The sequence below is a fragment of the Rhinolophus sinicus genome, chromosome 13, assembly GCF_057876585.1.
Source record: "Rhinolophus sinicus isolate RSI-liver-muscle chromosome 13, RSI-T2T, whole genome shotgun sequence".
In the NCBI taxonomy this organism is placed as follows: Eukaryota; Metazoa; Chordata; class Mammalia; order Chiroptera; family Rhinolophidae; genus Rhinolophus; species Rhinolophus sinicus.
Window position 1 is genome coordinate 62,412,016 of NC_142513.1, and position 16,653 is coordinate 62,428,668.

A 16,653-nucleotide genomic window follows, 5' to 3' on the forward strand; every position below is an offset into this window, starting at 1 on the left:
CTCGCAGAGCAGCTACGCATGTGCACAGTGCCTGGCAGAGGAAGCGTCAGTATGTATTACATGTTGCTGCTGCTGCTGTTACTTTGTAACAAGGGTCACACATGGCTCGTGTGAAATGGCAACAACATCTCCTCCGCTGATCCTCAGGACCACAGGCTGCAGGCAAAAGCGCTCTCCGGTGGGGGGTTGGTCAGGGGGGCGCGTGAGGAGCCTGCCAGGGTGCTGGCCATGCCTGGTCCTCATGTAGGTGGTGGTTTCCCGCGTGCAGACATCGTGAAGCTTCACTGAGCTGTATTCATAAGATGTGCACACTTGACTACGTTACGATCTGATAAAACATTATGTTTTTTCAGTGGGGTGGGAGAACCATAAGAGCTATCTAGTGACCCTCTGCCGTCAGAGTGTCACCTCATGTGACTTCTCTGGCCCACAGTTACCACACCCATGAGATGAGTAAGCCTTGCCAGAGGTCAGGGAACTGGTCTGCAGCCTAAGGGGTGGGGGACCCCTTTAAGGGGTGCCCGCGGCTTGCATTTCCTTTGGACAGGACAACTCTGGGTTTGTGTCTACACCAGGAACACCACTGAAAGCACTTCAGAAACGCTGTACTGTAGAGGCGAATGGCCACCACTGGAATTGCAAGGGAAGGTGCGAGGGAAGGACCGCAGACTGTGCTGGGCTGAGCCCCACGTGCCTCTCACACACCCTACCCAGCAGCCACAAAATGTGGGATGCATGCGTGACCTTGTAGAGACCGAGTACTTTTTCCCTCGTGTGCATTTGCTAACTCTTTACTATGTACAACAAAAAGAACGGATATTTGAAAATGAAAAGCGCATGACTGTCAAAGAAGCTGTTTTTCTCTCTGTGGGAAGGGGCCACTGTGCTGTGAATCTGGGACTCCGCTGAGCATAACCCCAATCCATCCAAAATCAGTGCAGGGTTAGGCCGGCAGGGCCCCTGCGGTCTCAGGCACTGACCGAGACTGTTCCCACTGCCATGTGTTTGCTTTCAACTTCAATTAAAAGAAACCAGGCCTGGGTGGGGGCAGGGAGCCTAGTCGGGAGCGACTGCAGGGGAAGTGGAAGCTGCTAGGCCCTGCTGCCATAGCAACAGCCCGGCAAAGCCATCTTGTTGTTAACTCACTCCTCAGAGAGCAGGCAGGACAGAAATTAGTGTCAAGTTGTAGTACAATCCGGACTGTGGGCACTGACCCTCTTGACCCCGCTCCCCTCCCGTGCGTGTGGCAGCTGTGGCGACGCCCTCGCCCGGCTGGTCCAGAAGCCCTACCTGAGCTGGCAAGAAGCAGAGCTGGGGATGAGCCCCAGAACCGCACTTCAACCCGTACTGAGCCCCCCCAGGGGACGTCATTAAAATGCAGAGTCTGGTTCAAAGGCAGCGCTGGGGCAGGGCCAAGATGCTGCATTTCTAACAAGCCTGAAAAAATTCTCACCTGGGACTCAGACAAGCCCTACTTGGGTCGAAGGCTCACCTTTGAAATGATCACTGTGCTGCCAGCATGGTTCCTGCAGACGCCAGGCCTGGGTCATGTGCCCCACGTTTGTGGCCAAAGGATCAGCCACCACGACCAACAACCCCATCAAAACAGCGGAATCCGAGGCATCAGCCAAAGAAACATGGGTTTTTTATCAGAGGAACCACACAGGACACTGCTGAACAGTCAGAAACTAAAGTGGACTGAGCCCTACATTCCACCCCTTGAATACCCGGCTTGTGCACACATCCGGGCACATACACACACACTTCCTCCCAGCGCAGATTTTTTAAACACCCATCTAACACAATGCAACAGTCCTACGTGCATCACACGTGTAAATTCTCGTGCATTCCTCTCAGCCAGAGCCGGACGTGGTTCCTACGGATCGTGCAACCTGTGACTAAAGGACACATTTATCCACCCCCAAACCACCCAATATACAATGGTGGCAGGACAACGGTCTCTCACACACACACACACACACACACACCTGTTGGGAAAAGGGAAAACAACAAGCACAGTCTCCGATCAACAGTTAACATCCTGCTGCACTAGGGCCCCAAGGGCTCCAGCCTGCGGGGGGGGGGGGGGGACTTCTTGGGATGCCCCAAATGCTGCGCACGGAGCAAACCTCCCTTGCCCACTGTTCTCCGTGACCACACACCGGCGGGGCCTGCCCTAGAAGCCTATTTCCTGCTGGTACAACGAAGGGGGTTCCCTCTGGTTTGAGCAAGCTCGGGCCCAACTTGGCCAGTTTGGAGTATCAGGGCGTACCAACAACTTTAAAATTATGGTCTTCTGCCAGAAAAATGGTTTTCTGGTGTCTTTTGAGCTAGAATTCCCACAATAGAAATCCTCCTGAGTCGGGGTCTTTGGCTCTGAACCCTTCCACTGTTATTTCTGTCACTTAAAAATAATCCTGACAGAAAAGGTGGACTGACTCGACTTTTGGTAAATAGACCTGGGTGCATTCTCATATTGAATCCGAATTTCTTCCGAAGTTTTTAAAGGACAACTTGATTTAAGTACACTTGGAAATAACACGATGAAAACATTTTCTAAGATATCCAAACCTTAACTTCTTTCACCATCCCATGCAAGCAGAAAATCCCACCCACTCTCTAGAAGATCAGTGAGGAACAAAAACCTACTTTTTGTACAATATGAGAAGACCGATAGGCACAACCACAATTATATCGTCAGCCATTTCTGCCGCTGTAATTCAGAGCAAAAGCTAGCACTCTGTGTGAAAACCAAATAAAATGTCAACGTATCGAATTTGGGGGTGCTATCTCCAAAACTGGGGTTGAAACTTCATTCATGTCCAAAAGAGATCAGCTCTCCCACCCCCTGTGAATCACATATGATGTCTGTACAGACAAATAAAAAGTGCGTCAGTACACGAGGGCACCGCACTGCTGGCGTCTGACAGAGCGGTGGGGAAGTTTGCTTCTTCTGAGCAGCTCAAACCACCACACTGAGCCGGGTTCTGGCTGCAGGCAACAGAGACGGTGTTAAGCCAACTAGGCAGCAAAGGTGGTTCGTCACTGTTGAGAAAGCCATGCCTTGACGCTAAGATTCCGAGCTCACTGCCCAAAGCACACCACTAGCCATCTTGGTGATGGACCCTCCTCCCCTGTGGCCACCTCCACTGTCCCCCTGTGGACGCTCCAACCCCGAAAGTCAGATGCCTTGCCAGCACCTGCACCCGCCGAAGGGACAGCCCCCAGAGGCTCGTGCTTGCTCTCTCTCTTTCAAATTAAAGCCTCAAGTAGATGAGGCTGATTAGTAGAGATGTGGTCATGTGTCCTGGACACCAAGCAAGTGGGGAAATAAGTTTTCAAGTTGTCTTTCGGGGAAGAAGATGGGACTTGTAACGCCGGACATGATCCAAATGTAGCAACGTGGTGCAGAAAGCTCTACTACATGTTTCATCCAAGAAATCCACATCTGGACATTTGAATCGGATAACTGCCAAAATTCCACATGTCTAGGAGTTACAGGGATAACCCCCAGAAGCCTAGAGAAGACCTGATGGATAAACGCACCTGGGACGCAGGAACCTCTCTCTAGCGTCTTCCTCAACATTGCATTGAGTTGGGTTGACAGAAGCCACTGTTGAATGACCTCCAGGATGGACAACTTCAGTTTAGAAGCGTTCTCTGCTCTCTATCTACGGGCTGGTCACGGAACGTCTCTTCAGGCAGAGAGCGGGACTCTCCTTGGCACTTGGGCCTCCTGCTTACACATCTGGTACTCCAGGTGGCTTATTCTCAAGGTCATCCGTCACCTGACTTAGGATCTGCCTGTTTTGGTTAGATGGGGTCTCAAAGGCTACTTTCTTTGTGCCTTTTCCTCACTTCGGAATACCAGGAGACACAGGTAAATCTGTTTTGTTTCCTTGCTTGATTTGAGGAACTGATTTTTCCTTAGCATCTGGACTGATCTGCCAATGCACTGACCGAGACGGTGGCCGAGGACAGAGGAAGACTTCTCTCGGAGTCTCCTGGGCAGTGCTGGTCAGCACTGCAGCTGCCGGCAGAGGGAACACTGTCTTCTCTCCCACTCCACCCGGGACTACCCGCACCCTCCACAGCCCTCCACGGAAAGTATATTAAGTTATGGTTGATAATAGAGAACATTTGTCAATCCTCCCACAGAGATAGATTCAATATGAAAAACAGATGTTATTTGAAAAAGAGTTCATTTGCATAGCACGATCCCTGAGGCTCTTCTGGAGCATTCCGATCCAAACTGATACGTAGGTTGAAAGAGAACAGACGAGATTCTGATGCCTACCTCCCCCAACCTCAGTATCACAAACATAAGACAATGAGGAACTAAGTCGATCTGACCGTGTATGTTGGTGCCTGGACCACACATATCTATTTATTTATTTTTATGTCCTTGAATTAATTTTTAAAACACACAGTTCACAAAAGCAGCAATCTCCTGCTTTCCTCTTCCCACTTCCATGTTTTTAGCTGATCTGGCCCTTCCCCTTCATATCACTGGCTTCCAGCACTGTTTCTCGACGTATCGATTTACTGCGTGGTTGAGTTTCTGCAGTGTTAGTTGAGGATGTGGCCACCTAAAGCCCTCCCTTCCCTCCACCTTCTCCAACGCCTTGATCTAGTCATAACACTAGTTAGAGCTCTGCTTTTGGTTACTTTTGTAAATGTGAGCAATAAACTAACACTCTATTTCCTGTCCCGTCAAATTTTCACCTTTTCAAGGTAAGAAGCCCGGTCACCCTCGTTTCCCTTCGCCAACGTCCCCTTCCTTCTATGTTTCCATTTCTGCCAGCTGTACTTTCACCCTTGCATTTTAACACTGATAGCATACACCTCATCTTCGGTAACAAGAAGTAAGTTGTCTTTGCTTTGTCTATAGGATGCAACTAAACCCTGAAGTTCAATAAGCAGTGTTGCAGTTTTGCGATTCTGGGACAATCCGTCACTGCAGAGCCAAGGAGAATAGTTCTTTCACAACTATTTGCTTCTCCTGAAGTTTATAATTATGCTCTCATTTCTATTATAGATATTTCCTTTTTTCACGTGCTGCATATCACCACCTATTCTACCAAGTCCCTTTTTCCCCCCAAGAACCTCTTTCAAAGAGTACGCCATGCAATATCCCCCTGGCTTCCTCGTCACTGATTTTTCAGATGATTCCTCTGTTTCCTGAAATCCTAGGTCTTCACTTCCCTTGACTTACTGCCTTGCTTTGCTGCAGCACATTCTCAAACCGTTACCTTCGCAGGCAGTAACATTTCAGAGTCCCTGCATGGCTGCAAACGTCTTAGTCCCACCTTCCTATTTCAGTTTGGCTGGGTATAAAATTCTAGGTTAAAAATTTTTCTCTCATACCAAACAAGAAATCATAACACACTGAACGCTGAAGCAGATATGAGACTCCAACTGTCTTCTAAGCCAGACATTAAAAAGATCTCAAAAAATGTCATTTTTTTTTTCATTAAAACAACATATATGTTAACACGTAATGGATTTATTTAAATAATCCTGGGTTTGAGTTTTATTTTTTCTTTAATCACTTCCTTGCCTCTGTCTTCCCTGTTTCTGGAATTCCAACGTTGACCCTCTTCAATTGATTTGCTCACCTTTTCCTTCCATTTGTCTTCTTATCCAACTTCCTTAAGTACTTTTTAAAATTTATCTTCCAGCTCTTCTTTTAAATGTCCTTTTGGTAATATCACTCTTAATTTTTAAATGCTTTCTTTCCCACAATCATTACTTTTTCATGACATCCTGTTCTTGGTTAACAAATATATCTTCTAGAGTCTCTGCGGATACTAATTGAGGTGTGTGTGTGTTTTTTTTTTTTAAAGTTTCCCTTTGCTCCCCCAGAATTGATCTATTTTTTCAGGTCATTTTTTCTGTTTATTTGGCCTCCCTCTTTCATGATGGAGGATTTCTTTAAATGTTTAATGATCCTCGATTTCCCTTCAAATGCAAAACTGAAGCCGTAAGAAAACTGAGAGAGAGTTCTGTGCATTCAGGTCGCCTTATTAGTTGAGGGCGACAACCAGGGAACCAGCTGGTGACCGACAAGGGGACTCCTACATAGCAGATGGGATTTTCTTGGCTCAGGGCCATGCAATTTCTTCAGAGAGGGCTCACTAGTGCATTTCTTTTTCCTCTGTGCACGCGGTCTAGGAGGCTGGGAAACGGAGGATCAACTCCTATAAATACAGACGTTCACCCACTGAAGACTCGCCCTCTCTGCCGTCGGCCCCTTCCCTCCTCTGCTCCCTATGAGCTTGGTGTTTGCACCTCCAGCTCCAAAAGAGGACTCCACCAGCAGGAGGCACTCTAACAGACGACCGTCTCTTCATTTAGAGCAGGGGTGTCCAAACTTTTTTCAACGTTTTTCACCAAGGGCCTTATGCGGTGAAATACACAAACAGCCGGGCCACTCACTCGAGCTGAAGTACGCATTGCCTCACCTGGTTTATTTAAGCAAACTAAATATATTTTTGGAATTTGCTGTGGGCCAATTAACAATGGATCATGGGCCGCAGTTGGCCCATGGGCCGCAGTTTGGACACCCGTGATTTAGATCCTCTCTGCTCCATTAAAAACCAATCTGTACTTAAAGTAGCTCCTGTTGACAATATGACAGTTATCAAAAGAAAATAAAAATAGATTCTATTCTACTCCCTCTCTGTATTGTTTTCTTCTCTTTATCCTCTTCCTCCCCCTCCTCCCGTCTTCGTTCTTCTCTAAGCCATAAGCTGGCCAAAAGCACCCGCTGGCATTTACTTCATTCTTCTCGGGCCTCCAGCGATTGTTAAAAATAATAACTCCCAGCTACTGCTGATGGGGGCGCTTGTGTGTTCACCATCCGTCAGGTGGCAACACTTAACGCTGTACCAGCTTCAGCATAATTACCAAAACCAAGGATTTTATTATACACTGAATGTGCTCCTGCCATATGGTTTTGAAAGGCAAGTCGTTTCTCGAAGAAAGAGTAGTTTAGGAAATGTGAATGTTTCAAATTCCCCCACAGTATTATAGCTTTTTAAATTTCTTTTGCTTCCTAATATGAGTGTCTTACAACTGACTTCTCCTGCTTGAATTTAGATGACTTTAGAAGGGGATCCTTTATGTTCAAAACATCTCAAACCCCATGTCTCCAGGCTTCGGACAGGCCTGTAGCTTGTAGTCTCGGCCCAGATCCGACGTCAGCCCAGGTGTTCATTTCTGCAGATAAACCTGCTGCACTGAGGAGACCTCACAGGCCTGTGGTTCTGGCTGAGGCAGCTTTTTGCATTTTATTTGCTTCTTGCTGTCACAGCTCGTCAAATTTCAATGACAGCAGGATGGCTTAGGAACCCTGCTCTGGAAGCTCCTTGCAGCCCCTTCTCTGCTTCTGTCTGAATGCTGACATCTTGGGGCAGCTCTGGTGTCAACAGTCCCTTGGGTAAAGGCCTTGTTGGCTCGAGTTCCCAGTTCCTGGTTCGGCCTGGAGGTCTCAGTCCTCATGGGAAGCCCCTCTAATACTGCAGGTTATCATATTTCCTAAAGATTGAGAAAAGATGCTCCCAGCAGGAGACGTTTAAAAAGTGGGAGATTTGGGAAACCTGAAACTTGAGGCTCTATCTGATCAGACTTTTTTCCATCTATTAGATGTTTGTAAGTCAGAATGGACCAACAGCTCAGTGTGAAAGGCTCCATGTGAAATACCTGAGGGGCTTGGAGGCCAGGCAGGAAGTCAGGCTGGGAAATACAAGTCTCTTTCAAAGCTTTGAGAAGACAGTGCTAAATGTCAGCCAAGGAAAGAAGCACAAGTCTGCGAGCCTCCCTTGTTGAGGGCCTACTGTGTGCCAAGCACTGTGCCATGCTGGGCTTCAGGAGTGACAGACAGATGAGGTTGGTGCTGTCACGGATCTTGCATTCTAATGGGGGAAGAGGAGGAAGGAGGGAGGCAGGGAGGGAGGGAAGGGAATGAGGAAACTATTGGCAATGTCAGCGAGTAGTAAAAACAGGACGACTGAGCAGTGACGGCTGGGGCTTGGCTGCGCAAGGTCAGGGAAGGTGAGATCTGAGTGACACGGAGACGGTCACACCAAGTCCACATCTTCTGGACACACGCAGGCAACGACAGGCAATCCTGTGCCGTATGTGCTGTCACCATTTTCCAGATGAAGAGAGGAGGGCATAAAAGTTCAACATAACCTACTCATGGTCACCAGCGAGTAAGTAACAAAACCGACCCCGTACTCGTCCCCTCCACGGCAGGTCCGTGTTGGCAACAGCCAAGCAGCAGAAACCGCCGTCTGGATTCACCCTGATCTTCCTCAGGCAGAAACAGTAGGTGGTTTTAGGTCAAATGAACACGGGTTTCCTGAAAGAAACCCTTTCAGGGACACCGACCGACGGCCATGACATATAGAGAGCCGTCTAGGAGTGTCGTCCCGGGAGACAATGTGAATGCTACTCCCTGGAATTGTGACAGACCTGTGATGTGTTGTGGAGTCAGCGTCTCAGGTCTGGATCGAGTCTGAACCACCTAGAGCTAATACTTTGTTTTTCCACAAAGGCGAAGGAAAAGCCCGTCCACCACCACGATCTCACCGTGACCTGGTCAGGGGCGCGGCACCTCCCGAGGCCGAGGCCGGAGGACCCTCCCCAGCGAGCGAGCAAGTGAGCGAGGGGAAGGCTGGCCTTCGCGAGGTGCATGTGAACGAAGGGGGGGACCCCGCCCCTCCTCCCAGCTTCTAACAGCCTCAGGCCGAGGTCCTCCATGAGCGCTGCTGCTTTTAAATGTTTCGCGCTGGTGGGCGCTGGTGAGTGACCATTAAAAGCAAATCTCCCAACCCCAAATGCCTCCCCACAAAGGGAGGAGAAAGGAAACAAGCTTGCTATTGAATCAGCATCAAACCAGACTGTGACATGCACCTCGGGCGATTTTGGGGAGACAGCAAAGACCCCCAGCAGACACTACCCGTGACATTCGGCTGGAGACAGACAAGTGCTACCACTAGTCCTCACGCAACAAGGCTTGTTGTGCACAGTTCTCCAGCTTCCTGGGCACCTGGGGTGACCAGCTGCGTTAGCGACTCGCTTTACCCAGAAGAAAACGACGCTTCGCCCACGTTTATGATAGAAGGGAGTTTTGCAACTTGGAAGCCCCTACCCTCCCACGGAAACGGGGAGATGGGCACAATCTTCCTCAGTGAGTACAATGCCGCGATGGTTCCCAGCTCCTTGAGAAAGCCATTCCGGGGTCTCCAAGCCCACAGGAGGCATACTGGGCTTCAAGATTTGAACACATTTCAAAGAGACAGAGGGACAACTTGCAAGTTGTCTAAGTAAATGTTCTAAAAAAAAAAAAAAGTGAAGAGGCAAGTATATGGTGATGGAAGAACTGACTCTGGGTGGTGAACACACAATGGGATTTATAGGTGATGGATTACAGAATTGTACACCTGAAATCTATGTAATTTTACTAACAGTTGTCACCCCAATAAACTTAAGAAAAAAAAGGGAAAGGGGGACATCTGCTCTTATTTTCAACAGAATTAAGTCTCTGATTTTTAATTTGTATTTGCCCTTACATGGGCATGAAGAAACCATTGCCAACACTTTGTTTTAAAATGGTTCATTTAAGAAATTAATCGTGAAATGCTCCTAAGGGGGGGAAAGATGATATTTTTCTTAAAGAAGAATCTTGAGGGGAAATGAAGCCACGAGTCTCGGTGTTGTACAGCCACTTTATGCAAAAAGGTTTGCACATTTTTAAGGAGCTTCAAAAGTCAGTGGCTGAGCAACCAGCAGCAGTTGCTATGGTAGCAAAAGTTAGTGTTATTCTAATGGCCTTGGTGACGAAGTGTCTGGAGCTGCTGCTGGGGCAGGAAGCCATGTCCCTATCCTCCCAGTGAGGAGTCCCTCGTCTTCGTGCCGTGTTCGGGCAGGAATGGGCCGAGAGGACCGTGTGGAAATCAGGGTGTAAAAGTAGGGCAGGCACGACATGCGGTCTGAGCCGTGGTGACTCAGAAATCGGAGAAATGCTGGAAATCGGAAGCGCTTGGCTTTCCTCCTTTGCATCGAGCCCTCCCTGAGCCTCAGCGGGGCTGCACACACCGTCTCCTCTGGTGCCTCCGGGAGGGCAGCAGGGCACACACCGCTGCGCCCATTGCAAACACGAGGACGTGGAGGGAGGCTTATGAAAGTAAAGGAGACATGTCCAAGGTCACAGAGTTGGGGGCAGAGTCAGGAACAGAACCTAAGCTCAGTGTCAGAGGAAGCGGAGTAGGCAGTATTGACACTAGAGGAAATTCAGAGAAGAAATCTGCTTTCTTAGAGGAGGGAGTGCTGGGTCTCAAGGTTAGAGGAGGGACCAGAATACGTGTCAGTGGTGAATTCAGGCTCAGGTTCCCTAGACAGACAGAGACAAAACAAGGAGAGCAAGCTGATGGCACAGACGAGTGCTTCGCAGAATGTAAGTCCCAAGAGGGTGAGGGCCTGTCTCATTGACTGCTGGATCTCTGGCCCTTAGAGGGCGCTGGGCGCACAGAAGGGCCTCCGTGAAAAGTTGTTCAACGAATTTCTGCGACAACGCAAGGCTGAGGGGAGAACACACTGGGGGTTTAACTGAGTGGACGTGGGGTCTCAGTAAAGACTACAATGGCACATAGCAAGATGCGGCAGCTCTAAGACTTTATGCTACTTGCAAGCTACCAAGTTAGCCTGTCACAGTTTCACGAATGCTGGCGAAAGACACAAGCCTCCTGGGTCAGAGACAAAAGACTCTGTGATCACTCACAGTGACAGCAACAGCCAGAGTATCACCATTTGTTTTTGTCCCACAGGGTGACATAAAGAGGCCTGGATGACACAAGGAGAGGTGCCCTCTGGAGTGAGAGTCTAGGATTCTGAGCCCAGACCTTAAGAGCTTGTAGCTTCCATTCTTCACCCTCTCAGAAGCCAGCCACCATGACAAAAGCCCCGCCAGCCTGCATGGGGAAGAGGGGCCCCGCCAGCCCCCAGCTGCTCAGCCATCCAGGCTGGCGGGGAGGCAGGGCATGCTCCCCCCAGCTCACAGTGGGTGAGACCCCGACCCCACGCTTCACAGCGTGTCCGTGTAATGGCCTGGCCATCAGCAGCAGTGTCCTGCTGTCACCCCTTCCGCACTGTCTTACCCAGGCTCGTCTACTATATCGCCTGAGCCTCAGTTTCTCTTTCTGTACACCGGGGGCGACATCTCCCCCACACAGTTGTTTGGAGACTCAAAAGAGATGCTTATTACAGGGCACCGGGTACAGGCTGCGGCTCCTCCCTCCGCCCAGGCCCTGTCAGTGTGACAGCCACACCCCTGTCCTGTCCCTGCTGGCGCTTCTGAAACCCCTGGACAAGCCCACAAGCGCCAGCTTTCTGACGTGCGCCTCACGAAGGCACGCGATTCCCACGGGAGTCAGAGCCCGGTCGTCTCCGTCCAGCGCCGACCTGACAGCACGTTGCAAGTGTCTCCTTGACGCTGTCGACAACCAGAACAAAACCACCTCCAGATTCCCCGGTTACAGCTTGTCACTGAGAACTCTTTCTAGTAGAGGCAGGGGTCACTGGTCACCGAGCCCCTTCCTCCAGAGGTGCGGCAGGAGGCGGCATCTCAGTAACGTACAGACGGCCGAGCGCCTCTCACCAGGCAGAACGCCGCGCGGTCCGGGCCTGCACCGCACTCGGCAGGTTTTCCAGGTTAACAGACGCGGGCATGGAACATCCTGCCCGGAGCCAGGCCCTGTGCGACGATGCCACACCCAGCACCAAGGACGCTCCGACCACTTGGCAAAGTGGGGGTGTCGCGTTACAGACGAGGACGCTGCGACTTCAGGGAAGGGTCACAATGTGTCCAAAGTCACCCAGGCACAGAAGACGGGTTGGAGCTCAGGTGCCTGACTGCCCCGCCCACCCCACACTCGGCCCCGCCCACCCCACACTCGGCCCCGCCCACCCCACGCTCGGCCCCGCCCACCACACTGTCTCTGCCTCAGTCGGGGCACTGCTCATCCCGGCCTCTGTCCTTGGGTCCTGGCAGCACAGCTGGTGCCTGACGCTCTGAGAGCCACTGTTGTGAGACCAGGAAGGCTGCGCAAAGTGTCCCCCTGCCGCTGGGACCCGCGCCACCTGTGCCCGTGCTGCCCCAGACCCTGCCTCTTAGGCTGACCTCCGCCCTGCTGAACACTCCCTGCAGGTCTGGAGCCCGGGAGCTGCAGCGCGCCCAGACCACCTGCTGAGCTGGGTGGCAGCCACACCCCTCAGGAACGGGCTCCCGCACCGGGACCTGAGCCACGTACTGGGCCTCAGGCCACCCTTCTGTCCGGAAGTCCTGGGGCGTTGTCTGAGGTCCCTCTTCAGAACATCCCGCCTTTACTGACGTTGCTCTGCTCCGCTCCCGCCCCCAGGTGCAAACGCAGGAGGCGCGGCCTATCGGGTGCTGGGCAAGAAACGTCACCCAGCCAGACCCTGGGTGAGCAGGGCTTTACACCCCTCGTGCCCACCAGCACTGCAGGGGGAGGCTGAGGGGAAGAAGCCGGGTCTCACCGGCACCGTCTGGGACCCACAGCCGCAGGCTGCTGACCACTGGGACATCCATTTGTGAACCGGGAATGGTTCACAGAAGATAACGCTATGAAAAGGGGGGGCTGGGGCGCTGTGGCCAGACCAGGGCTTCCCCATACAGGTTTTTCACCACCAAAAAAGGTACCCCTTCCTCAGGCAGACCCCTCACCTCAGCAAGGGCTCAGCCAGCTGACAAGGGCTAGATTTCAGGTGCCACCGGCCCCCAGCTGAGCGCCTCGTGCAGAGAAGTACCGTAACAGCTGTACATGTGACACTGAAATTGTTTGCTTAAGCGTCTGCTGCTTCCACCAGACTTAGGGCTCTTTGAAGCAGTGAGACCTGCTGCGTGGATCTTTGTATCGGTCCCGGTCCTGGCAAAGAGCCTGGCACGCAGAAACTCCATGAAGCCTGTGAAATAAATGCACGAAGGAATGATTCGCTCTCCCCAACTTCACTACTTCCCTTTGCATATGTTCGTTAATGACTCTTTCCCCTAAACAACTTCATTTTCTGTAAGTTTCGGTAACTGTCCCGCGTCTCAGGACACCGTGTGCACATGAGAACACTCACCTGCCATCCTCCTCACAGGATGCTGAGAAAGTGGTTAGAGGCAACAGGGTTTTCTTATCTCCCCAGAGAAAGAAAGAGACAAGCTATTACTGGGGTTTTATAGATGTGGTCCCCATAAATTCATGCCTGAGCTTCTGTCTCCCTGGTTATGGATAGCTGGCTGGCTGAAGTTATTCTGGGCATTTCTTCAAGTGTCACCGGTAACTCAGCACTCCTGGGTGATGAGCTGGCAGATTCACTTACAGAACGCAGCTCCTGAAAACGCCTAATGGTGCCACGAGCAGACGTGGCAGGAACCAGTGGTGTGTGGTCTTCCTTTAAGGTGCAAATATCCTTGGAGACAGCCTCCAGAGAGAACAGCTGGCGCCTGGTTACATAAAGAGCTACAGGAGCCAAGAGGTCAGGCCGAGTGTGGGGCGGGGTGGGGGGACACCCAGAGCACCGGCCAGCTGACCGGGAGTGGCGAATGCCAACGGTCCTTCCACTCTGCTGAGACCACAGCGCAGGGCCAGGCCCTGCAGGCGAGTCAGGGCCGCAGGATTCCCCAGCGAGCACACCACACCACACCACACCACACCGGTGGCGCTGCATGACCCTACAGCCCCCTCTGAAGGACAAAGGTGCAGAAAACAAAGTGAGAGGCTCTCCTCCCCTTCCCCCACCCCCCCACCCAATCCCCACCCCCACCCAGCTCTCCATGTCGAGGTCTGCCTCAGGGGGACGATGAGAGGCTGGGTTCTCTTAAGTCCGTGTCTGGACAGGTCTGAGGTTCAGAAGGTGGGGCGTCCTGGGAAGTTATGTAAGCGGCTACCCACTTTGGTTGCCTCACTTACAACAAGAAATCCTCTCACTGATTCTTCTTTTTTGACTTCAAATGCTGAAATCAGCCTAATGACAATAGATTGATTCTGACACCCCTCTGAGTTCCTTTTCTTGAAAGCCTCTCCTATTTTGGACTCTGCAACAAACCTACCCCAAAGAATAAATACAGGGCCTGGAAGCAACTATTCCCCATCTAGCAACGCAGTAAAACTCTCCTCCGGGACACTCTAGAGCTCTCGAGAACTGGACCGTTATGATGGGTAAACTCTGAAGATTTGCCAACTCTTAAGCATGAGAAGTTTTTGACTGAAAGCATTTCTCAAAAGTCTTTGCATGTCCCTGTCTTATTTCTTTGCTATAGCAAATTTTTATTACAATAAAATACAGATAAGAAGGAAAAGAATATTGAATGAAAATGAGAGCAGAGCACACACACCTACCTCGCCTCCCACTCCCTTAAAATGATTCCAAAAATCACATTTAGCTGGGTCTGACTCCAAATGAAGGGGGAGGTAAATCTTTGACTTATTTTTCATATTATTGCATTTATAAGTCAATCCTAGTCTTCTACATGTAACAGAATCTGATCCAGAGAGAATACTAAAGAGGCGAGAGTGTCAAGCTAAGACCCCAGAGGCCCGGGGTCTGGTTCTAGCCAGCCACGAACTCTCTGTGTGACCTTGAGCATGTCACTTTCCCAATCAAAAGATGAGGCGGTTGGACTGATTACTCCCTAGTGTCCGGCCAGCTCTCAATCACGTTGAGTCCAGCAGGAAGCAGAGAGAACACTCGAGCTGAATGATCTGGGAGCGGAGTGTAATGCAGGGACTCTTTCCCAAGCTTTGGGCTGGGATGACGCTCTGCCCTGGGCTGAGTGCCGGCCCCTCCTGGGGAGCAAGGGGAGACCTGTCCCGGGCACCTGGACGGCTGGGTGCAGGGTGCCCTAGACAGGAGGGGAGCAGTACCAACCCCCCACTCTCCCTCAAGGAAACTGTTTTCCTTGGGCCAAACCCTACCAGAAGCCCTTGGCGGGGCTGAGACCAGGAGCTCAGGGCAGCCTCCTGGGGCACAGAGCAGACCACAGAGAGAGGGAGCAGGTGCGCAGGGGTGAACGGGAGATGGCGGGCACAAACGGCGCTGGAGCTGGCGCTGGAGCTGGCGCTGGAGCTGGCGCTGGAGCTGGCACTGTCGCTCTGTGCTGTGCCCTGTGCGCATGGGCGCTGATCTCTGCTCCTCCTCACTCACTGCCAAACACATGCTTGGTTCCCTCACCTGCGAATGTTTTGCTCCTAACCCTTGATGGGCTGGGAACCTGATACCCACTGGGCGGCAGTGGACAGTGTCGCGGCAGGGGCGACGGGCGAGGCCTTGGGGGCCTGACCCTGGTCGGAACAGTGCTCTGAGTACACGCCTCGGTGGGTTTCCTCTTGGCTACCCAGAGGCCCTTCGTGTTTGCTTCCTGGTCTGCTGCCGAGCTCTGGATCTTAGCAAGTCCCTGAGCCACAGGGACACTGGCCTGTGTGAGGAAGGGATACCGACTGTCCCCAGAACTGGTGCTCACAGCCGCACAAACAGCAGCAGCTTCTGCACACAGCTGCCAGCTGTCCTGAACAGAAACCAGAATTTGGGTTTCGTCCCTGAAAAATACCACTTATTACACTGAGCTGCTAGATACTTGTCAAACCCTACACCCTGTGAACAGTCGGTGTCTTCTTTCCTGGGGCCCACGGAACAATCACAAAATCAACCATATGTAGGGCACAAAACCAGCAACGAATTTCAAAATGTAGAAATAATGCAGACCGCATTCTGTAAGCACAATGTAACAGGAGCACAAATAAGCCAAAGCAAGCAAAAAGAATCCTCTTGGAAATTCAGAAAGTATGCAGTTAAACTCTGATAACTATCCACCTAAAGAATAAATAAATTAACTTTAGAATATTTTAATACAATGATAATCAGAAATGTATATAGCAATCCTATTGGATCTGGAAAAAAATAAATCTGCACTTAGAAGAAAAGGCATAGTTTTAAACATCTACTAAATAAAAAACAATAACAATAAATTAAGGACTCAGGAAGCTGGGGGAAAACAGAACACATCTAAAGAAAGTGGAAAAGAATTTAATAAAGATGTATGTGTACATTAGCAAGCTAGAAAAAGAGTAGAATCATAAATGCATTTAAAGTCTTAATAATAAAATAATTAAAACACTTGCAGGAAAAGACATAATATAAAAACATAAAATCAGCACCTATAAAGAAGTAACACAGATGAAGAAAATTAGAAAAACTGTAAGACAATGTTTGGTTCGGGTCCATGTAATAAATTAGAAAATGTGAATAAAGGATCTTGGAAATTTAAATTGCCAAGATTGACTCAAGAAGAGATAAACTCAATAAACCAACGACAATGTAAAAATCCACCCTGGATTGGGGTTTATCCAAGAAATACAAGAACAGGGCCGGCCCAGTGGCTCAGGCGGTTAGAGCTCCATGCTCCTAACTCCGAAGGCTGCCGGTTCGATTCCCACATGGGCCAGTGGGCTCTCAACCACAAGGTTGCCGGTTCAATCCCTCGAGTCCCGCAAGGGATGGTAGGCAGCGCCCCCTGCAACTAAGATTGAACTCGGCACCTTGAGCTGAGCTGCCTCCCCGATGGCTCAGTTGGTTGGAGTGCGT